This window comes from Coffea arabica, chromosome 3e (assembly GCF_036785885.1).
Source record: "Coffea arabica cultivar ET-39 chromosome 3e, Coffea Arabica ET-39 HiFi, whole genome shotgun sequence".
NCBI lineage: Eukaryota > Viridiplantae > Streptophyta > Magnoliopsida > Gentianales > Rubiaceae > Coffea > Coffea arabica.
In genome coordinates, this window is record NC_092315.1 from 15,729,895 (window position 1) to 15,755,672 (window position 25,778).

Sequence of the window (25,778 nt, forward strand, 5' to 3'; positions counted from 1 at the left end):
ATAAGGAAATAAAGAGTTGATAAATCATAAATCTTTAAAGATTTTAGATTTATTGACTATAATATTTCAGGTAGATTGCATAAGTAAAGCAGACTATTCAACCATTATGGATGCCATAAGAGTTTCATTATAACACTAAAATTTTGTGAATTATTTATATTCTTTTTGATTGGTGAGAGCTATTTATCTCATTATTAGATAACCATTCATCAAATATAAAGTTCATTTCTTATTTGATAAATGATCAATATTTGATACCTTTGTAAGTGTTCAAACGAGAAAGGAAATTTGAAATTTGAGGGATAAAAAATAAAATGAAGGCACACAAAATTAGGGGACTATCCTATATGTGCTCATTTTATAAATTCTTAATTATGAAGCATTGCTAATGAGTAAAAGCAATGCTTGATTAGTTATATCCAAATGATGTACCTTAAGGAAATAATGAGATAGTTGTGGATATACACATGAAAATTCTTCTTCCATTTCCTCACAATGCTTCCTTCTTTTCAGCAAATCATGCAATATTTCAAGTGAAAATTCTCATTGAGCTTATGGTTTTACGCTTTACACTATTAGAGCCAATATCTCACATTATTTACCCATATACCACCAACTTTTTCTATCTGAAATTTTAGGTAGAATCATTTTGACTATTTAGATATGTGAGATTACTCTCCAGTTAATAAATGATGATGCGATTAGGGACAAGAATATAATTTAGACAAATTCAAATTAGTATACGAGGATGTCTAACTTATTTCATTTGTTTATAATGTTGTCTAATTTTTATGCGTTTTCACAATTTTTATAGCACATTATAAAGACAAAAACGTGTATCGCCTAATATTATTCTGATACACCATGCCCGATAACAATATGCTATATAGATGTGACTGATTCCACAATTTAAAATAATGACAAAGAGTGAGATAGCTCATAGATGTTTTGTTCTAATTTCTATTGATTTGACTCTTTAATACAAGATTAAGTTCCTGCATCATTATTTGTTTGTGCTTTGTAGCACCAAAGGAGTATTTTACCCCATGCATCACCATAATATGGGCAATTTAGTCATTACAGTACCATTTTGAATTACAGTGTTAGATAAAGATAACGTTTGATTGATCTTAGGGGCACAAAGTGTAACTTTTTTGTTCAGGTGGGCAATATTTATTTAAGCCTTTTAAACAAGAATTACCTTTTTTTTGCGTTGATAGTGCAGTAATTATTTTTACACTAGTTGCTACAGATGTATACCATATGTGTATGATTTGAATTTTAAATTTATGTTCATGTTATGTTGCATGATCTAAACCTGCTAGTGTAAAATATTTGCATACTGATAATGAAAAAATCTTTCTCATGCGAACTCGACTTAGCAAGAACCTATCTTGAAGAACTAAGTCGATTAGGTAGTGGAAGAATCTATCTTGATCAGGCTATGGACAAAATTGGATGGATTCTAATCCAATCAAGTACCGCTTGAAATTGATTAGAAAGGTAGAAGACGCTAAAATCAAGCGCGATTTTTGATTGATAAGCCAGATTGAACCCTCGAGACCAACTCTAACGTGTTCAAGGTCGCTTCAAAGAAGCCAAGAAAAAACTCTCTCAATCACATGTCAGTGTAAACTTTGTCTACTCATTTTATTATTCCTATTGAATGACATTGATGCCTTTTTATAGGCTTATAAAGACTCAACTCAAAACCCTAAAAGAATAAGGAAACTAATGGAAACCTATTCGGTTTTAGTAACCTAAGCTAGCCGAACATAACTTCTAAACCTACTAGATAATTAACTAAAACAACATAACCGACTAATCAAATAACCAATCGGCCAATCAAACTAACAAATAATCAAGTGACTAAGTTGATCTATGATCAACATGAGCTAATCGAACCAACAAACAACTTACTAAAACGGACTAAAACACTAAGACTAAAACATATAAGGATCCGTGACCTTTAACAAGGTTTTAAGCCATGGTTAGGAGGCAAGTCTTGAACTTCGGATGGCTTGATTTTAACTCTATTCATTGGACCCCAACGAATCATTATTGGATCTATAAATAGAGCACGAACACCTCCTAGGATTCATGTCATTCCCCTCCTCTTGAATATATTTGTCCCCAAATCATTGGATCGCTTAAATTGCAACAACAATGGAAACACGTGAATGATCACGATTCTAGTCGCATGATGTTTAGTCAACCTCTAAATGCTCATGAACTCAATTGGCACATAAAACTCAACTTTTGTTGGTAGCAACATGATAGAATCAACAATCATATGTTCATGCGAACAGGCAATTGATGAAGACTTTAAGGGTGAAGGAAGACTACTCAAATCCATGGGTTGATTGAGACTGAAAAAGCCGTGGATTGTAGCTGGTTTTTGATCCTCATATGCAATTGGAACAAGCATAAAATTAGGTTGCACTACTTTAATCAAAGCTCCAAGTTCACGGACAGCTTTACAAGCTACAAAAACAAAATAAACCTCATCTTGATTTGAACCAGAAACTGGATATATGAGCAATGAAACATCATTAACTAACTGATAAGAAGGTGTAGAACAGAAATTAAATATGAAAACTCCCTTTGACACTTCATTATTCCTTCCATCAACCAATTCAACTAGATTAGTCATTGCTGGCTCATTACACCTTCCATCAAAATCTGCAAGATAAAGACAAGAATTAGGACTAGAAACATGCTCAAAATAAGGTAAAGATAATAAATCATCCAAGGTTAACAAATAAGAATCAAAATCTGGAATTCTCCCTTCGTGACGAGTTCAATTAATTCTCCATTGGTGTGAATATATTTGAATTGGAATTGTTCCATGAATTGACACCAAATAGATTCAACTCCTAGAAGACAAACTCCATGAAAGGTCACAAATTGTACGAGTGACTTTGGAACGGAACATTGCATGACTAACTCCACTTTACTTCGCTTAATCTGCACAAAAGAAGAAACACTAAACAAAGTAAAGGTAAGTTTGTTAGGAAGACAATAAGCTCTCACATTCTCACTCAAAATTAGCTCACTTGATTTTGCACTCATCTCATCAAAATTTTTCATCTCTTTTTCTAGCTCAATGCCCTCGTTTTTTACCTCATGTTCAAGCTCTACAACAGTGCTCACACCCTCATGTGTTTCTACAATTTTCTCACACACTTTTCCAACTAGTTCATGACTAGAATCTAATATAGATGTCACTCCAAGATTCAAGTGCATGTTCATTGCTCGGCTTCAACTCATTGTCAACCTCCTCAACAAATGATTCAATGGAATGAGATACTCAAAATTGGCTCTCACATTCTCACATTAAAAATAGCTCACTTGATTTTGCAGTCATCTTATCAGAAGTTTTCATCTCTTTTTCTAGCTCAATGCCCTCGGTTTTTACCTCATGTTCAAGCTCTACAACAGTGCTCACACCCTCATATGTTACAACAATTTTCTCATACATTTTCCCAACTAGTTCATGACTAGAATCTAATGTAGATGTCACTCCAAGATGTCACTCATTGTCAACCTCCTCAATAAATGGTTCAATGGAATGAGATACTCCTTCATTAGAAATAGACTCAGCTACCTCCTCCTTAGAAGACTCACTTTGATGGCCTCTATTTGACTCCATTTGTTTTTGGCGTAGACGACAATGATATGTCTCCCAAAATGACTCCTCATGAGATTGTTCAACTCTAGTTTAGGCCTTAAAGATGCGGAATGAACCTTTTTATCACTCCTTGAATAAGTTTACTTTGAAGAGGTAGGTTGCACGGAACTAGCATACATGGAACCCCTCCTATTGACAACCTTATTCTCCATTCGATCAAGTCGTCTATGAAGAGGCTTGAAAGCTTCATGCACAATTTGCTGCATTCTATTTATCATGAATTCCATATTGAGCTTGGTATAAAAGTGTGATAATCTTACTCCATTGGACATGATGATGTACCTGCAAAACATTAGTAAAGAAAAGAATTTCCTCACAATACACAAGCTCACGTATGTACTCACACTCATGTATCATTCAAGTGTTTGAGACACTCTAATAATCTCACCAAGTGAATCTCTAAGCTGTTGATCTCCTTGCTTGAAGAAATCAGAAATTTCTCAAGTAGTTCAATGAATTGTGTCCATAAATGCATAGGAAAGTGACATATGTGAGATTGGTTCCACTTGGAGTTAAGAATTGATGACACAATGAACTGATTTTATGACTCTATAATATGGAAACAAGCCTGAAAAAATTCCAGATTTTTGAACAAGTATGAACCCTAATTTGACTCGATGAAACCTAGATTGATTAGCTCAAAACCTGAACTAATTTTGGTGCTGATTGTGTGGATTCTTGCTGGAAAATGACTCTTCAAGACCTGATTTGACTTGGACAAGAATGACACAAGATTTGAAAAGTACTTGACTTGGATAAGGAAGACTCAAATTAGGAAACTAGTGACTCAACTTAGGAAACTTATGGATTATTAGACTCCAAGACTGATTTGAACTATTTAGAGTTATTTAAAAGCAGGAAAAGAGACTTAAAAATGGACAAGAGATAGTTGGATAGATTACAAATGAAACAACAAACTCTTGGCAGAAATTTGGAAACCTAGAAAACTCTACCCGAACGTTTGTGGTTGGGATTTAGAAACTTGGTCCGAATGGCTCTTGGATTCACTTTAGGAAAGTAGAATGCTGTTTTAAGGAGCTTTCCTAAGTGTATATTTTTGGATTTGCAGCTGGAACATATAAACCAAGTGCAACAAGAATTAGAAATCAAGAATTTGGAAACAAATTCCAAATCACTTTCAGTTTCCAAATCCAAATGCAAGGCTATTTTTTTAGGCTTATTATCTAATTCCAAATTGTTTCTTTCCTCTTTTTTTCACGGATTAGATTCTTTCTCTTTCTTTTTTTTTTCCAATTCGCCAATTCAAGAATCAACAAGATCAACCACAAACTTCAAGTTCAAGAAGATGAACTTAGAGTTTTTAAAAGTTCAAGATTTGGAAACTTTGGATCAAGATTTTCAAGAAACCCCACTTTGTAATCCAAGAACTTCAAGAAAACACCAAACCAACTACAAAACTCAAGAACAACAAGAGACAAACAAACGAGATACAAAGATTACTCAATAGAAAATTTTCTTTTTTGGATGAACAGTGACACTACAGTATGATGAACAGTACCACTACAGTAACTTTTTTTGGGGTAATAGGAACAGTAATACTACAAGGACAAAACCTAACGATATACAGATTTTTTTTTAATAAGGTAGGGTTTGGTAGAGAAACAAAGAGGAAAACAAGAAATGAAAAGGATATTAACCTGGATCAAGAGCCGAAACTCTGATAACAACTAATGCGAACTTGATCTAGTAAGAACCTATCTTGAAGAACCAAGTCGATCAGGTAGCAGATGATCTATTTTGATCAGACTATGGACAAAATTGGATGGATTCTAATCTAATCAATGACTGTTCGAGATTGATTAGAAAGGTAGAAGGCGTCACAATCAAACGCGATCTTTGATTGATAAACCAGATTGAACCCTCAAGACCAAACAAGAACCACTCGAGATTGATTACAAAAATAGAAGGTGTCACAATCAAACACGATCTTTAATTGATAAGCCATATTGAATCCCCGAGACCAACTCTAAGGTGTTCAAGGTCACTTCAAAGAAGTCAAGAGAAAACTCTCTCAATCACACATTAGTGTAAAATTTGTCTACTCATTTTATTATTCCTATTGAACGACATTGATGTCTTTTTATAGGCTTACAAAAACTCAACTCAAAACCCTAAAAGAATAAAGAAACTAATGGAAACCTATTCAGTTTTAGTAACCTAAGCTAGCCTAACATAACTTCTAAACCTACTAGATAACTAACTAAAACAACAGAACTGACTAATGAAATAACCAATCGACCAATCAAACTAACAAATAATCAAGCGACTAAGTGGACCTATGCTCAACATGAGCTAATCGAACCAACAAACAACTTACTAAAATGGACTAAAACACTAAGACTAAAACATATAAGGATCCGTGACCTTCAACAAGGTTTTAAGCCATAGTTAAGAAGCAAATCTTGAACTTCTGATGGCTTGATTTTAATTCTATTGATTAGACCCTAATGAATCCTTATTGGATCTAGAAATAGTGCACAAATAGCTCCTAGGATTTGTATCACTTTCTCTTTAAATAATTGCATTTGACAAATTACTATATCATTAAGTACATGAAGCCTTTAAGAATTAAGTTTTTATATATGGTTAGTGTAAATTTTTTTACACTAGCAGTTGTAGATATTCTCTACATGTGTAGAAATTGAATTTTAAATTTGAAATTAGATTACATGGAATATATCTAGTACCGCTTATGTACGCACTGACTACTAACTATATGTAAAAAAATTACCCAAAACTTAAATGAGTCGATGGTAATAAAAAAATGAATGTAATCAACTGTTAAACATTATGATTATAAATTTTCAATCTCAATTAATTGCTCTACTAGGCCCCAAATTCCAGAAATCATCCAAATTAATTTCAGTCTTTGTACTCACTTCCTCCCAAAATTCAAAAATGCCTTCTGCCCCAAAGTCATCAAGGGCTCTCAGGGCCTATTGCGCAGTGTAGAAGAGTGTCTCAAAGGCTCTTAAGGTCTATCGTGCCACCGAGAATGATGTTGAGAAGAAACGCAAGTGCCTGCTGAGATTTTCGCACCATGGTGATAAGATCTAAGGCAGATTTGGAGGTAGTTATGAAGTTGAAGGAGTCCAATCACCTTTGGGATGTGAAGGTCAAGGTCCCTACGAAATACAAGGCCAAAGGCCGAGCTAAGCCCTCAGAGCGCCGCCTTGTGGAATTAGCTCATAAGGCTGACATCTTAGGAGCGGGTGATGTTTTAGGAGAGTATTAATGATTAGAGAATGGAGCTAGGGTATGAGTTCGTAGGGGGTTTACATATAGGAAGGATCTAGTTGGTGCTTTTGATGTTGATATCATATCATGTTAATATTTTCATCATATTAATAACATTGCTATTGCCATCCTAAAAAAAACTGCTCTACTAAAAACACTATATGTTTGTTTTTTATCAACACAAAAAATTGAATTTAACCAATTAATGTCAAGCAATTTTTTACACATTCTCAAACCTCTTTATATTTATTTTTTTATTTATGCTTAATGGATAATCTTTATCTACAAAAAAGTCAAGTTTAAAATTGGTATAAAAGCTTGATCTATAATTTCAATACTCTATTAAAAGAAAATACTAAAACCTAGCTACAGGCATGTCATATGAGTCTACTTTTATTGTGTACTATATAAATATCTAAATGTAAAACATAATATAGATGAGAGAAAAGAATATGAAATAGAATTTTGGAACCAAATGTTTGAACTTTGAATTTTTGAACTATCATTGCATTTGTCAAATACGATACCAATTTTTTCCTATTCTATTCTTAAGAATTCTATGAAAAATTTGAAAGGCTTGACAATTTTTTTACAAGATTTTTCTTTTCTTTTATTTGCTATAAATCCTCTATAGTCACATTTTAACTATCTAAATTTCCTATAGTTGCATTTAACTATCAACGTTTTGGAACTCATCAAAAGCATCACATTTGAGTGACTTTTTTTTATCATAAAATGAAAATTAGCCTTATTATACATGATCCATGTATAAAGAAAGATTTGTGTACTGTTTTGTTTTGATACATAATTATCTAATAAGAGTTGCTTGATGAGTTTAAAGTCGTAGATTCTCTAAACAACATTTGGCCACTAATGAACCAGTTTTATTACTAAAGAATAGAGTTAGATTTTTAAAAGAGATAAGAAATATGTATAAAAGTAAGAAGTACAAATTACTATTATTATCATAAAATGGTGTAACCAATATGTATACGAATCATGCTGGACAATTTTCAGCAAATTTAGTAATAAAATCTTCTTTGATATAAAAAAAAATATGTATATAAATCTACCTTTAGCAATCACAGTAATGTGATTATGGTAGAAATAAAATATCAAAAATACTAGTGGACTACTCATAGTCATACGATTGGTCGTAGTATGAAATTTAAGTTTATTAACATCCCTTTATACTTTGAGTAAAAGTAATACATCAATATGACGATTATAAAATTTAAGAATTAGTTGTAACATCCATATTTATAGCAACCCAAAAGAAATTTAAATTATAATATTGAATTAAATTCATCCTTTGGTTTTTATGTTGTAAGAAGACTTTTTACAAAACACAAGTCACTGCATTAGAGAATGCAGAATGTCTAGCCAGATTGTGTTTTACGCTAGCAAGCTATCGAGACTCATTAGATAAAGTGTAGTAGCTAACTCATCATTTTCTACAAAATTCTTTTGCTAGTAAAGTTAAGAAGATTGCACTGGTTATTATTATGATCTTGTTCTCGGCTATTTTAGATTTTGTAAAATTTGATTATGAAAATTGATTATAGACAATAACCAAGATTGATAAAAATTACTCTTTGATTGATTATGGATTTTAGCTTTTTTGGTTATTAAAAAAATTTAGAGTCTGAACACAAAAACAAATGAGAATATAACTACTATGGTTGGTCTAATGGTCAAGGGAGGGTTTTTAGAATTTTTTCCATTGCCAAATTCAGGATTTGAATCCTAGGTTTGGTAGTTGACGGTGGGAAGAGTGTGGAAAATGGTGGAAGTTTAAAACAAAACAAATGAGAATATTACTAGCAATGATATGGGTTATTTCTAGCAGGAGGAGGGTTGACTTGGATAGTAAGGTGGAAGGGATTGTAAGTAAGAGTCCCTGAATTCAAGACCTCCCACTGACAAAGAAAAAAAAAAGACTTGGGTCATTCCTGCCATTTTTTTTAGTTAAAAAAAAGGCAAACTTCATTCTAAAATGAAGATTGAAACAAAGTACGTTAAAAGATTATGGTTGCTATTAGAGGTTGATTGTAGGGCAAAAGTACAGGAAATTTGACAATAGAGAGAAAAACAAAAATAAAAACACATAAGACAAGACAAATAAGGAAAGAAGAAGGTGGAAAGAAAAGTCAAAATAGAGTGGAAAAACTAAATTTTTGCTAATTCATAACCTAGTGTAACAAGAGTTAATTTTACTTTATATGACACTATTATTTTCATTTTTCATGTCCACTCAAATATAACACTAGTACGTTTACAGCATATAGCTTTAGCTTAAAGTTAAATCAAACACATTGACGTAGTAGATCATTTTATAAGAAAAAAATTGTAAAAAGGTAAAAAATTTTGTTTATGTTGTTTGAAATGTGATAAATTAGTCAATATCTTTATAATACCTAGAAATATTATAAATTTACTATGTTGGAAAATAGAAGCTTTGGTTTATGAAAATTTTCGTAAAAAATTGCAATTCATAAGCTTTAAATGTTTCTCTAAAGTATTCAAATCTCAAAAATGTTCTTTGCTATTTGCATTTCTAATAGTGTTAAAACTATTCTTTTCATTGTCAAATTATTCACTTTGTGTTGATTTTAGATTTTCTCAAACCTAACCTATCCATTATAATCAAGTTTGACCATCGATATTAACAAGAGAATTATTATCATAAATTGGAAACAAATAAGAGGTAAATAGACTTTAATAACAAAATAACTTCTTGATGATACTATCTTTGAAATTGTAGCAAATATTTTATATTAATAATAAATGGTTAATCATATTCAAGGTGCATAGACTTGATTATCATAGCAAAGGCATTCTTAGAAAATCATGAATTGATAGAACTCGAATACAGTAAAAAATTCCTTCTATGTTATTGAAAGAGTAAGAAAAAATAAGTAACAAAATAGATTGTCTCACCATGCAACAAAAAGGTCGAAATGCCTTATTTTTTCTATCACATTGTCATCTTCTCGATTCGATCATTTCTTCCTTCATTCTTTGCTTTGTTATTGAAAGAGTAAGAAAAAAGAAATAATAAAATAGATTGTATCACTATGAAAAAAAAGGTCAAAATATCTCTCTTTTTTTTCACAGTCATCTTTTAGATTCGATCATTGCTTCCTTTTTCATTTTCCTTGTTTTTCTTTAGAATGTCTAAATTTGGATACACTCTTGTAGCTTATTTTAACAAGATGGTTAGATATTTGAAATTATGAAATAGTTAAAATTTTATAAAATTTCTAAGAAAATACTATCTAAAATTGCAAGCATCTATTTACTACTTATGCTAACAATTCAAGAAACTAAAATTTTGAAAAAAAATAAAAAAGAAATGAAAGTACAACCACCATGTAGATGTCTTCTTTATATATAATCTGCATATATAGCATGTACAAATGCATTTTTGTTCATCGTTCATTCTCTATTTTATAAAACACACTCTCATTTTATATTTGAGATCCTTGTTTAGTTAGAACACTTAGAGTTTGCAATTATTACTCTTGAAGGACTACATTTATGAATTTGTCATTTTAAGTTATTTTAATAATTTAATTATATATAATACAACATATACTAGCACCACATCCTTTTGAGTTTTAGAATCCTAAAATGGATTATTGTCCATCATCTTAATTCAGTTTGTTAAATACCATAAAGGTTCATTTAATAGTGATTCGCAAAGAAGAATTGTGAAAATTGAAAAGTGCTTCTTATTTTTAGAGAGATCATCATCATTATCTTTTAGGCAATATTCAATGATAGGAAGGGTAAAAACCCATTGTGAATGTCATTCCTAATATTTACAAGATTATACTTATCTAGAACTGGAAAATAATTGTCTTTACATAATTTATTAGTGTTTTGACAAAATGTGTGATTTAAATAAATTAAAACAAGTATCTTGGGATACTTGTAGACTCCCTAGTCCAGTAAAAGCATTTTTTGAAACATAGTTCATGTGTTGATTCTTCCAAATAAGTAAGCACATATGAAAATTTGATATCAAAAGAAATAATATATAAAATATTTTGAGTTGGCATGCCCTTTCAACCTCGAAATCTTCTTTGGATTTTGATAAATTTTAGAAAAGGATGTTGTTATTGATGATATTCCAATTTCATTAACATTGTTGAGAGTTTATATAAAAGTTGCCCTACAAAGATAATGGTAACAAAAGATGTTAAAATTAAAATAATAACTAACTAATTTTCAATACTTTCCCTCAAGTTATTGATCACGACTAAGTGTTTTGAATCTCTTCAAGTTAATGATTCTTGATATTATTTCAAAATGATGAAGATTCATTATTGTGGAAAAGCACAACTGCACTATTAAAAGGAAATTCCTAAGGGGAATATAACCTATTAATTGAAATGGTATGTAACCCATTGAAAATATTGCAAGCGAGAATAACTAACATACAATATAAATTAAAAAGTAAATACCCAATAAAGGGAATAAATGCACACCCTCAAGAGAGGCATAAAGGTTTACACCTATAAAAAAGGATGGAGAACAACATTGAAGAAAAAAAAACAATCAACCATAACATGAATTATTATCCTTGAGGTAATGTGAAAGGAGAAAAATTGCAAAATTAAGAAACCCATGAAAGGAATTGAAATATCATCAATAGATAATCATTTTACTATAATCTTTCTACACCATAATTTTTGGGAAAGATGATTCCAAGGTAATTGTCCTTCCATCAATAAAGCATAGAATGTTTTTTTTTTTTTTTGCTACAAAAGTAATTTTAACAACATTTCTCCAACAAGAAAAAATTCACCGTTAATTTTAGGAAATCAAAACCATATCAAAATAGTCAAACACATGAAGATAATGGGGAGAAATATAATCAATAGCATCAAGTATTATTCCATTATTTACTGATTCTTCTTGATCACTTTATGACATTGTAAGTCATGTGATGGAGAAATTTTGCCAACACAAAACTATGGATGTAACTCTAATATGATGATAAATTTTAGAAAAGGATGTAGTTATTCATGATATTTCAATATCATTGACATTGTTAAGAGTTTATATAGAAGTTATCCTACGAAGATAATAATCACAAAAAATAAAATCCTATCAAATTAGAATTCAAATTACAAATCAAATACTTATACAATAACTTATCACATAAGATGTTGCTAAAATTAAAATCTAAAAACTAACTAATATTTAATAAATTTCAATGGTTGTACTTGTAATAACATGCGCCCCTATCTATAGTCATTGTATAATTCTATTTTATAATTTAAATGATTATTAATGGCTATTAATATCTGATTAGTTAATTAAACGAAGAAATAAACTTGCAGCAAACCATTGGTAAATTCTTCAACGATTATAGTTTTTCATTGCAATTTCACCATTTGATAATTATATATGTTACTCATAGACATATTTTAATATGGCATCAAGAATAATGAAAAAATACCTATTTATAGTTTCAGTTGTCCTATATAAGTAGCCCTTCATAACTCAAAACCTCAAATTATAACTCATTATTTGTAGAAATATCAACAATTGCCCTCTTGTTGACATATAGATAGGTGATTACAACAATTATTTAATTGTGAGAGTAATTAGTAATTGACAAAATATATCTTGGTCTATCCTAATTTGACCTATACAATGAGAATAACTTTCATATAATATGTTATCTGTATAATCTTGCCTAACTTTATCTCTTTTAATACAATGTAATTTTGATATGACAATCAGAATTTTAAAAGTTTCAAGACTTACATATTTTGCTACTAAAATCAAAGTGACGATACCAATTACCATTATAATCTCATCATTATTACTTGTATCCATCTATAGAAATTTAATATAATTAATTACATAATTTCATATAATTAAATCAATCAAAACATATGCTACCATAAAAAAGTTATCAACCATAAATTATTAGTATTTTTCATTATATCCAAGGTTTTGGATCATATTATTTGAAAGAATATCAAAATTTTAAAAAATTTAATGTATTTATTATAAGAATTAAAAGAAAATGATCCCAACAAAAGAAATTAATATGAAAGAATATCTTTGTTTAAACCAACACATTAACACATTAACGTTGCATTATGAAGTTGCACGAGACAAAACATTAATAATGTTGAATTTAGAAGTTACTGAGTCAGGACATTAATATTTAATAATATTGAATCCAAAAGTTACACGAGTCAAGACTTAATATTACAAAATTCTAATGAACACCCCAACCTACCAAAATCAACATCAGACCCCAGCAAATCACTTAACATCCCCTGTATTTAGTAATATTTTTAAAAAATGCAGAATAATTTTTCACATTTATCTTCAAAAGAGACTTCCGGTAAAATCTATCATCACCCAATTTGGGCAAGCCAAATACCAACAAAATAAAATTGTTGATCATTATTTATACCGAAATGAGTAGCATAAGCAATTGACTCTTGATTATGCTATTTAAGAAAAACAAAGGTGAAGTAAATATTAATTATTATTTCGGCATAGAAGATCTCCACCTCATCACATTTTTTATAACCTCTAAAAGTGTAATACTCCATATCATCATGTTTTATTTTATTTTTTTGTACAAGTACTTCTATGGTTTTCGAAAGGTCTATTACCGCCCATGAGTTTGTTGTATTTTTGCACATGTTACTCCTTATTATCGCCTCTCATCCACTTGTTTCAACTCCACCTAAGTTGAATCATAGTGATTTTTCAACTCTTTTGAATTAAAAAAAAGGAGCTAAGAAGGGAGCAATTGATACAAATAAAATATTTGTATTTTTTTTTATTAAAGTCATATGTAGTTATTAAAAAACTTCTAACAATATAAAGTTTAGTAAAGCCAAACATATTAAAAGTAGCAGCAGAATTCTTTTTAATCCTAAATCCAATTAAACGAAAGGAAGCTGGAGATAGGGTGTTTCAATGTTATCATTGCCGTTTTCAGTGTTCTTGTGAGAACCCGAAAATTTTCTTATTTTTATAGAATATTATTGAAATATTTAAATGATTATTCACTCATTTTCTTCGAATTATTTATTTCGACCATTTTAAATCCATTTATATGGAATCACGCCTCTTTATAATTTTAAAGCGTTTTGTTGAAAAATTCGCTTTTCGAAAATTTGATTAGTCCGGAACGACGGGTGCATGTGTCTCTAGGCTATACTTGAATAGGGAGTGTATTAATATTGAAGAATTAAGAACGATCAATAATAGATTAAGAAAGGTTAATGGAGGAATTAATACTCAATTCACGTGAGGACTCGTAAAATTATTATTGTTAAAACCCCTAATTTTGGCTCAATTAATTATCTATTTGGATTTTTGCCCCGAATATTATTTTCTATCCTTATTAGACCTAAGTACATGGTTTTATAGCTTCGTTATATTTTTAAAGTATCTCGTTTCAAAAAAAAATTATTTTTCTTAGAAACTTGTTTAGTGAAAAAGGGAAAACGTGTCTGAAAACTTTAGCCATTTGGGAGTACAATAAGCTCAAAAATTTGAGACATATACAATGGTCCTAAATAGGCAATTTTAGGTTTAAAGACTCAAGTGATAGTTAGTGGTACGATCGTTACAAGAATTTCTCAAAGGTTTCATTTTATCGCGCCTAAATTGGAAATACATGTTTTCACGTGCGCGCTTAATTGAGGGACTTTGGACCATTATTTTGGGACAATTAAGAATGAATAATATTTATATGAATATAGGTGCCCTAGAGGTTTAGTGCACTAGTGCAACAAACTTAAGAGAAATCGAGTACAAAACGCGCGCGTAGGCGCACTAGTTGCAATCGATTTTACGTACTTAAAATATTTGACGGCAAGCTTTCTTTATAGGCAAAGGAATCAGATCAAAACATTCCTCTTTTCTTCTCATTCTGGCCGAGCTGCAGCTGAGGCAAAACATCTTCAAATTTCACAAACTTCACCTCAAAAATCTTGCTCAAACCTCCATAGATTCACACCAAATTTCACATACACTTAGCTCTACACTTGGACAACACTTTGAGCTGTAAAAGGGAGGAGCTTTCACGGTTTTCTTCAGGCTTCAAAGGGACCGAAAATTCTGTTTAGACAAACCATCAAAGTAGGTAACGATCTAATACCTTAAACTTGTCCTATGGAAGTTAAATTACGCTTATGAGCTTGAATTTGCATATAGATTGTGGTTGTTGTTGGAGAAATTGGAAAAGTGGGCTCTATGAATTCCCACTCTTGGGTTGCTGCTGATTTTGTTCTTGATGATGTTTATAATGTGGAATTAGTGTTTAAATCAGTTGTTTGTTGATGGAAAAGTGATAGAAACTCACGTTAGGTGCAAAAGGCCAAATCTGACCATTTTACCCCTGCTCTGTTCGGTCACTTTAATGCAGAAATTTGAGGATTTAATGGCTTGATTGTGTTGTTTATATGTTGTAGTAGTTGTGTAAAAATTTTCATTGAAAAATACTGAGTTTTGGTTGGTCAAACGAATTTATTCCCAAAGCTAGTAATCTGGAAAACGGTTTCGTCGTAATCCAGACCAGTGTTCGTATTTCATCCATAACTCCGTACTCCGACGTCGAAATCAAGTGCCGTTAGCGGCATTTGAAACTAGACATTCTCATGTTTCCAACGGTGTATAATGTACATTCTGGTTTCATGTGTGTGAGCCACACCATTCATCTGAAGTCGGCTGTCCTGTTTCTCCGTTCTGCCGAAATGATTTGATGATGCTGCAACTTTAGGCTTAATTTCGAACCAGTTGCATGCTGAAACTTGAAACGATTTCTTCTGTGAAATTTTAGCCCTATGAATTTATTTTCTAACACTATCAACCATTCCCAATTCTGAGTTAAATTGAGGGAGTTATGATCAAAATACGGCGACTGCCTCGTTTTTGAAACCTTAGATTTGGACAGATTGCCTTAAGGATTTTTCCAAACTTTGGTTGATTGATTAACCACCTTTCCGAGGGTATTTTTCCATGAAATTTTATAGAGAGATACCCTTCATATGGGAGTATTATACTGCAAAATTTGGTGTCAATTCAAGTCCGTTTCGACACTTAATAAAAGGTCCAAAGTCGGAACCAAATCTGGAAATTTTGTAACAGTCTTGAATTTTTCCCAACTTTGAGCTACCATATCTTGGTGCTCGAAACTCCGATTCTTGAGCCGCTTGTTCTGTCCGAAACTTTACTTGTACTTCTAATTGAGTTATAAGTTTCAAGGGCCGGTTTGCAACGAGTGATTTTTGCCGAATTTCCAAAGTTAGCGAAAAACCAACCCCGGCTCAATCCTGGTAATCTAGAACAGCAACTTTAGGCTCATTTTTGAATACCTTCCACTTAGATTCATGGAACAGTGTCTTCTAAGGACTTTTAGTACTCTGGAAGACGATTCCAACGGTACCAAATTTATCAAGTTTCAACTAGTAGCAAAGAAGTTATGATTTTTCAAAGATTTAACTAAAAATCGAAAAATTCTGAAATTTCAAAGAAAATCCACGCGGGAACTATTCCACCAGAATCCGGCCTTGAATCCGGCCAGTTTCTGGCCGGATTATCGGTCGGATTGGTGGTGAAATTTGAAAAAAAGGGAGGTTAGCCACTGCCTCCAATCCGGCCAGAAATCCGGCCGGATTGTGGCGTGGCCAGCCCTCTTTCGATTTCGATCGTTCGATTTGCAATCGTTTTGCTCGTACTCGTTTCCAACCAATGATTTTAAGGATAATAATCTGATTTTTACTCGAGTCCTGCACCCTTTTGAGAATCCAACTTCAAAGACAAGTCAAACGAAGTTTTCAAATATTTCCGAACCTTACCCGTGTCCAATCTTTCTCACCACTTGGGGACCTATAGTAATTATCTACTATTCGATGTTCAGGCACGTACGAGGACCTCCAAGAGGACCCTACCGTGGAAGTTTGAACTCTCCCTCCAACCTACTTGCTTGCATAACTGGTGAGTGTCAAGTGTATGCCTACTTGAATTCTAAAGACTTGATTCATGTTTGACTTACCTGATTACATGTTTAGCCTATCTGATTTTGGAAAAAAATGGAGTCGAGTGTGTACTTAATCGCACTCGTCCTCATTTGAAACAAATGACTCATGCCTGACATGCTTTGCCTGGTTTATATGACCTGAAATACATGTTTAAACCTGTCAAATGCTTGAATATATGACATGGTATGCTATGATTGCATACGTCGATGGAGTGAATCTCCTCGACATTTACATGATACATGGGGGACGCCCAAACTCATAGGCCGACCTTGGAACTCGAGCCGGCATGGGCTTGGTCGGGAACCTCGGTAAACCATGAGATTTATATGATAAGCTTGATCTATTGAGAGATCTCGCTTGGCTTACTCGTAAAGTATCGCCTTATAAATGTTGTGCGGGCCCGAAGTGGTGTATGGTGGACGGATGAGAAGTAAGTGGTGAACTACGGATATGAAAATATCAACCCGGTTGACGGAGAGTCATCACGGGGAGATATACAAATGACATCGGCAAATGTGGAACTTAGCTCCTGAGAGCTTCCATATCCTTGAATTGTTTCTGGTTACATTTTGTCGGCGTTATTAATTACTTGCAAACTATTACCTGAATTGTATTTGGGCTTGTTATCTGAACTATGTGTCTGCATGTGTGTTCTTGGCCTCACGAGCGTTTTGCTCACCCTGTAGACTTGTTTTCCTTAACAGGTTTGAACTCGGAGGTAAAATGAAAAAGCCCTCTTGATGTACTTTTGTTTAGGGCTTGTTATTACTTTTGGTTATGCCTTTGGTTTTGGAATTGTACTTTTGGTATGGAAATGTGACCCTGAGAACTGTCACAGTTGGTATCAGAGCCATATGCCGACAGTTGGGACCTTAAGTCCTTCGTCTGGAAAAGCCCCGAGCCTCTCGTTCGTGAAGAGTCACGAAGCGAAACTCTCCGTAGGGGATGCCCGCGTGCGGGTGGCAAGCTGATAGGTACCCCGTGATGTGACCCTTTGGACGAAATGTAATCTGTATTCTGACGTGTGGTTTGGAGAATGGATGACTATTATTAAGTTTGAATACTTCCGCATTTATTGTATCTAAGTTATTGGCTTGTGTTGTGTGATCCGACTATAAGTTGAATGGAATTGTTTGAGTCCTGGCGAGAGCTAGGCAGGCGTCCCGCGAATACCCTTTGGTTCGCCTTAGGGAGAAGTGGGGCGTCACAGTTCTCCTTCTCTGGAGAAACTGAGGCGGCATTATCACATTGATTACGGAACGGGGAAGAAGAGATCAAAGAAAAATCTAGAGAAATTGAATGAGTGCAGTCATTGTGGCAATCTGTTTGACAAATCACGGCTGGATTCTCACGCCTGTAACCGTCAACTTAAGCTTGGAGGAGTTTCATTTGATCCCTCCTACTATGGACACAATGAAGATGATACCTTAAAGGCTTCAAACCGAAGCCCAAGGGACAAGCACAAGTCAAAGTCAAAGTCCAAGCCTCCAAGCCCCCAAGCCCAAAGCTAGAGCCACAGGAGGTCTAACTAGGATTCTTACTGATAGACTCTAGAGATATTATGTGTTGGCTGATAGGCTCTTATCTCTAGGAGTAGATTAGGAGTGGCTGATATTTTGTGTGAACTATTTAGTACATGTTATCTGATTGCACTACGCTCCCAAATCTATGTAGAAGGGAAGAAAGAAACATTTCAAGTTTTTCACTTTTTACCGCTATTGAATGGGGTCATGCATACAAATGGCCAAACATCCCATGAGTAAATTATAAATCTTTGGAAGAATGACAGAAAGAGAACGAAGGATAAAAAAAAAAAAAAGTGAGTTTCATTATCTAGAGTTTTTAACAACAATTCCAACAAAAATTTTCATCAATATTGGCAAGAAGTATTTATAGGATTTCTTCCAAAAGAACATTATTTAAAATAATATTAAAACTATATTTTATAAAATTTTGATTTTAAATTAGAACATGCAAGTTTAGATCAACTTGATATAATAATATATCTGACAAATGTAAAGCACTAACTATCATAACAATGGTTACATGTTTATCATAATCTGGCATTGCGGTTATCACCAAATAGTAACTTAAATAGTATGTGTTAAAGAACCGACAAAAAGTATGATAAATATGTTTTACTAGATATTATAAACTATTGAATCTAAAAGGATTTCATGCTTCTTTTAAAAGTTTTTAATTCTAATTTGATTATAGGCTCTGTTTTTCAAAAACTAGTTTTTCAAATACATTAAAAATTTATGAAAAAATACTCTAAAAGGTAATCCAAAAATTAGTTTAAAATTTTAAAAAATATCTCAAAATATATTCTAGAAATTCTTCTACTCCTAAAGATTCTAAAATATTTTCTAAAAATATTCCAAAATATACTCTAAAAACTCTGCTACAGCAAAATTTTTCAAAAATACCCCCAAAAACAGCTAATCCAAACAGAGTCATAGGTAGTTCTCCTACGAAAATGGTCAACCATCTTCTTTTTAATTATTTGAAGGTGACTTACTAACTCCAGTAGCCAACATCACCAATCTAACATTTTAGTATCAACTCCAAAGCAAGATGACTAATTAGCATATTACCAATCTAATATATTAAAATTGGATATAATCGGTTTTGTTGAATTTGTTATCTACTAGCCCAAAATTAATCAAGATATAAAAGAAGAAAAACACTACAAAATAAAGATCCAACATAATAACAATACAATTATAACATAAAAAATAATAATCAAAATTAAAATTTACTAAACTTTCCAAACATATGCAAATTCAATTGACTTTAAACAAAATCAATTTAACTACAACATATAGAAGGATATCGATGAAATTTTACCCTAATTTAAAAAATAATTCATATTGATTAGGAAATGTTTATGGACTATTAAACCAAAGTAGTAACAATTAGATATAGACAAATTTAGTTTAATAGTCATAAATCCATAATATTTTCAAAAATTTTCACTTAAATATCAATATTGAGAGAAAATCATTTTTTGGCAAAGAAATCATTAAGATCATTTAACTATGGAAAGATAAATAATAAAGAATCATTGTTCTATAACACTTTGCATCAAGAAAATCGATAAATTATAGTTCTGCAATATAATGTTTAAGGCAAAATTAAATTCTAAGAACAACAATGGAATGGAAGTTTATGAAAATTTTTAAAATATTTTGAAATGAAATAAAAATAACTAACCATACAAGTTAAAACTTAACTCAAAATGAATCTCTGAAAATTTGAGCAATTCAATTTTTCCTACGTATTTCATTTTTTAACAAAAGCCACTTGAAAAAGGTAAGGGATAAGACATAGGCCCCAACCTATTTATTACCATATTTGCAAAGAGTACATCATAAATGCAAACATGCAACTGTTTTGGTTAGATACAAACTTGACAAACTTTATTCTAGAAAATTCTTCAACTATTATAGTTCTTCATTGCAATTTCACCATTTGATAATTATATATGTCACTCGTAGACATATTTTAATATGGCATCAAGAATAATGAAAAAATACCTATTTATAGTTTCAGTTGTCCTATATAAGTAGCCCTTCATAACTCAAAACCTCAAATTATAACTCATTATTTGTAAAAATATCAGCAATTGCCCTCTTGTTGACATATAGATAGGTGATTACAACAATTATTTAATTGTGAGAGTAATTAGTAATTGACAAAATATATCTTGGTCCATCCTAATTTGACCTAAACAATGAGAATAACTTTCATATAATATGCTATCTGTATAATCTTGCCTAACTTTATCTCTTTTAATACAATGTAATTTTGATATGACAATCAGAATTTTAAAAGTTTCAAGACTTACATATTTTGCTACTAAAATCAAAGTGACGATACCAATTACCATTATAATCTCATCATTACTACTTGTATCCATCTATAGAAATTTAATATAATTAATTACATAATTTCATATAATTAAATCAATCAAAACATATGCTACTATAAAAAAGTTATCAACCATAAATTATTAGTATTTTTCATTATATCCAAGGCCTTGGATCATATTATTTGAAAGAATATCAAAATTTTAAAAAATTTAATGTATTTATTATAAGAATTAAATGAAAATGATCCCAACAAAAGAAATTAATATGAAAGAATATCTTTGTTTAAGCCAACACATTAACACATTAACGTTACATTATGAAGTTGCACGAGACAAAACATTAATAATGTTGAATTTAGAAGTTACTGAGTCAAGACATTAATATTTAATAATATTGAATCCAAAAGTCACACGAGTCAAGACTTAATATTACAAAATTCTAATGAACACCTCAACCTACCAAAATCAACATCAGACCCCAGCAAATCACTTAACATCCCCTGTATTTAGTAATATTTTTAAAAAATGCAGAATAATTTTTCACATTTATCTTCAAAAGAGACTTCCGGTAAAATCTATCATCACCCAATTTGGGCAAGCCAAATACCAACAAAATAAAATTGTTGATCATTATTTATACCGAAATGAGTAGCATAAGCAATTGACTCTTGATTATGCTATTTAAGAAAAACAAAGGTGAAGTAAATATTAATTATTAATTCGGCATAGAAGATCTCCACCTCATCACATTTCTTATAACCTCTAAAAGTGTAATACTCCATATCATCATGTTTTTTTTTTTTTTTTGTACAAGTACTTCTATGGTTTTCGAAAGGTCTATTACCGCCCATGAGTTTGTTGCATTTTTGCACATGTTACTCCTTATTATCGCCTCTCATCCACTTGTTTCAACTCCACCTAAGTTGAATCATAGTGATTTTTCAACTCTTTTGAATTTAAAAAAAGGAGCTAAGAAGGGAGCAATTGATACAAATAAAATATTTGTATTTTTTTTTTTATTAAAGTCATATGTAGTTATTAAAAAACTTCTAACAATATAAAGTTTAGTAAAGCCAAACATATTAAAAGTAGCAGCAGAATTCTTTTTAATCCTAAATCCAATTAAACGAAAGGAAGCTGGAGATAGGGTGTTTCAATGTTATCATTGCCGTTTTCAGTGTTCTCCTTCTCTGGAGAAACTGAGGCGGCATTATCACATTGATTACGGAACGGGGAAGAAGAGATCAAAGAAAAATCTAGAGATATTGAATGAGTGCAGTCATTGTGGCAATCTGTTTGACAAATCACGGCTGGATTCTCACGCCTGTAACCGTCAACTTAAGCTTGGAGGAGTTTCATTTGATCCCTCTTACTATGGACACAATGAAGATGATACCTTAAAGGCTTCAAACCGAAGCCCAAGGGACAAGCACAAGTCAAAGTCAAAGTCCAAGCCTCCAAGCCCAAAGCTAGAGCCACAGGAGGACTAACTAGGATTCTTACTGATAGACTCTAGAGATATTATGTGTTGGCTGATAGGCTCTTATCTCTAGGAGTAGATTAGGAGTGGCTGATATTTTGTGTGAACTATTTAGTACATGTTATCTGATTGCACTACGCTCCCAAATCTATGCAGAAGAGACGAAAGAAACATTTCAAGTTTTTCACTTTTTACCGCTATTGAATGGGGTCATGCATACAAATGGCCAAACATCCCATGAGTAAATTATAAATCTTTGGAAGAATGGCAGAAAGAGAACGAAGGATAAAAAAAAAAAGAGAGTTTTATTATCTAGAGTTTTTAACAACAATTCCAACAAAAATTTTCATCAATATTGGCAAGAAGTATTTATAGGATTTCTTCCAAAAGAACATTATTTAAAATAATATTAAAACTATATTTTATAAAATTTTGATTTTAAATTAGAACATGCAAGTTTAGATCAACTTGATATAATAATATATCAGACAAATGTAAAGCACTAACTATCATAACAATGGTTACATGTTTATCATAATCTGGCATTACGGTTATCACCAAATAGTAACTTAAATAGTATGTGTTAAAGAACCAACAAAAAGTATGATCAATATGTTTTACTAGATATTATAAACCATTGAATCTAAAAAGATTTCATGCTTCTTTTAAAAGTTTTTAATTCTAATTTGATTATAGGCTCTGTTTTTCAAAAACTAGTTTTTTAAATACAGTAAAAATTTATGAAAAAATACTTTAAAAGGTAATCCAAAAATTAGTTTAAAATTTTAAAAAATATCTCAAAATATATTCTAGAAACTCTTCTACTCCTAAAGATTCTAAAATATTTTCTAAAAATATTCCAAAATATACTCTAAAAACTCTGTTACAACAAAATTTTTCAAAAACACTCCAAAAAACAGCTAATCCAAACAGAGCCATAGGTAGTTCTCCTACGAAAATGGTCAACCATCTTCTTTTTAATTATTTGAAGGTAACTTACTAACTCCAGTAGCCAACATCTCCAATCTAACATTTTAGTATCAACTCCAAAGCAAGATGACTAATTAGCATATTGCCAATCTAATATATTAAAATTTGACATAATCGGTTTTGTTGAATTTGTTATCTACTAGCCCAAAATTAATCAAGATATAAAAGAAGAAAAACACTACAAAATAAAGATCCAACACATAATAACAATACAATTATAACATAAAAAATAATAATCTAAATTAAAATTTATTAAACTTTCCCAACATATGCAAATTCAATTGACTTTAAACAAAATCAATTTAACTACAACATATAGAAGGATATCGATGAAATTTTACCATAATTTAAAAAATAATTCATATTGATTAGGAAATGTTTATGGACTATTAAACCAAAGTAGTAACAATTAGATATAGACAAATTTAGTTTAATAGTCATAAATCCATAATATTTTCAAAAATTTTCACTTAAATATCAATATTGAGAGAAAATCATTTTTTGGCAAAGAAATCATTAAGATCATTTAACTATGGAAAGATAAATAATAAAGAATCATTGATATTATATAAAGAATCATTGTTCTATAACACTTTGCATCAAGAAAATCGATAAATTATAGTTCTGCAATATAATGTTTAAGGCAAAATTAAATGCTAAGAACAACAATGGAATGGAAGTTTATGAAAAATTCTTAAAATATTTTGAAATGAAATAAAAATAACTAACCATACAAGTTAAAACTTAACTCAAAATGAATCTCTGAAAATTTGAGCAATTCAATTTTTCCTATGTATTTCATTTTTTAACAAAAGCCACTTGAAAAATGTAAGGGATAAGACATAGGCCCCAACCTATTTATTACCATATTTGCAAAGAGTACATCATAAATACAAACATGCAACTGTTTTGGTTAGATACATACTTTTTTTTTTAATTTATTTTATTTTATTGCAAACAAAACCACGGTACATAGAGCCAGCGTTGATCGTCTAACTAACCCTGGTAGGACAGTTAGATACATACTTGACAAACTTTATTCTAGAAAAAAATTAAAATTTAAAATTTTTTTTAACAAAACCTTAAATTCTCAAGCAAAATTAATTCAGCAATTGTATGAAAAATAAAACTTGATAGAATCCTAAATTAATACACCAAAATTTTACCTAACATTTTTCAATGAAAAAGACCTAAAAGACGTTGATGCCGATGATAAAAATTATACAACAGTCATGTCTACCTCATTGATTACTCTTGCTCGGGCAAAATAAAAGAAATGGTTGGGCAAGAATCTTGTCCTCCTGCGAGACAAATCCAAATTCACTATACAATCCATACAAATCCAGTACATATTATTAGAGTACCAAAAAATCCTCAATATACCAAAATTCAGAAAATCACTTATACAACAACAAACTTTGAGAACCAAGAGACATCAAGATGGCCAATGAGGAGGTGCCGGCGGCTAACTTGCTGCTGCCTGATGAAGCTTTCAAGGTAGAGAAACATCTTATCAGATGAGCAGGAAATTGCAATACACATTACTTTCACTTGAAGAAAAAGGAGAAGCAAGTTATTTCTAGGTGCCTATATAGCCTCGTAATCTTCTATGCCTTTATCAGAGTTTGGCTGGTCAAGACTAGACAAGAACACACATGTTGGTAATCAAAGTTTGATAGCATTCCACCTTAAGTGTCATTGAATCATGACTTTTACTGGCATTTTCTAAAAAGTTAAAAAAAAAATACAATTTGCTAATTTATGAGATTTGCTTGCCAAATTGATGAGTTTGCTTTCCTAATTTATTTCTTCTATTAACTAATAAGTATTAGAGTAAATCCCTCAAACATTGAAACTAACTAAAATTTTTTCAATCTAGCATTCTCTACAAATCTTTATCCATAAGCCCTATCATTTAGCATCTCAATTCTGTTGTCATCTACCATCACTAGGAGTCATTAAAGGTACTTTTTTCCTCTCTAGATTCCATTGAAACAAAACAATGGTTTATAAATTTTTGTTTGTTTTATCATTGCATATCACATGATTTTGAGTGCAATCTTATGATAAAAAATATTGGTTGTTTCTGATTTTTTTTTCTTTGAGCAATTGCATTAATTATTCTAGGGTAAAAATCTTCTTTCTTTCACAATTATTGTGCCATTGTACTTTCATAGTGTTAATAAGAAACTCCACTTTTTTTTTTTGCCAAGCCAAGTTCAGAGATGCTTTTGGAAATTTGTTTCAAGAAAGGGCAAAATTTACATTATTTGACTGAAAGAGATAGTATGATATTCTTTGCATAAACGTTGAAAACGTAAAGTGCAATCAGTAGATAAGGAAAAGAAAATATTTACTCTATCATTTTAGAAACATAATTGAAAACTTTTTGGATATGTATCTTCTCTACTTATATCTGCATTTTTTGTATAACTTTTTCTGAAATTCATATAG

At 31.2% G+C, this 25,778-nt stretch overlaps 1 long non-coding RNA gene across 2 annotated transcripts; it reads left to right on the forward strand.

Moving 5' to 3' along the window:
* The first annotated feature begins 14,837 nt into the window (after positions 1-14,837).
* LOC113737048 (uncharacterized) lies at positions 14,838-18,698 on the forward strand. Of its 2 annotated transcripts, none has more exons than XR_003459909.2 (3): positions 14,838-15,083; positions 16,860-16,936; positions 17,685-18,698. It is a non-coding gene; the product is annotated as an uncharacterized lncRNA (long non-coding RNA). The 2 variants fall into 2 exon arrangements; XR_011812675.1 differs by having other exon boundaries at positions 17,819-18,698.
* Positions 18,699-25,778: the final 7,080 nt, after the last annotated feature.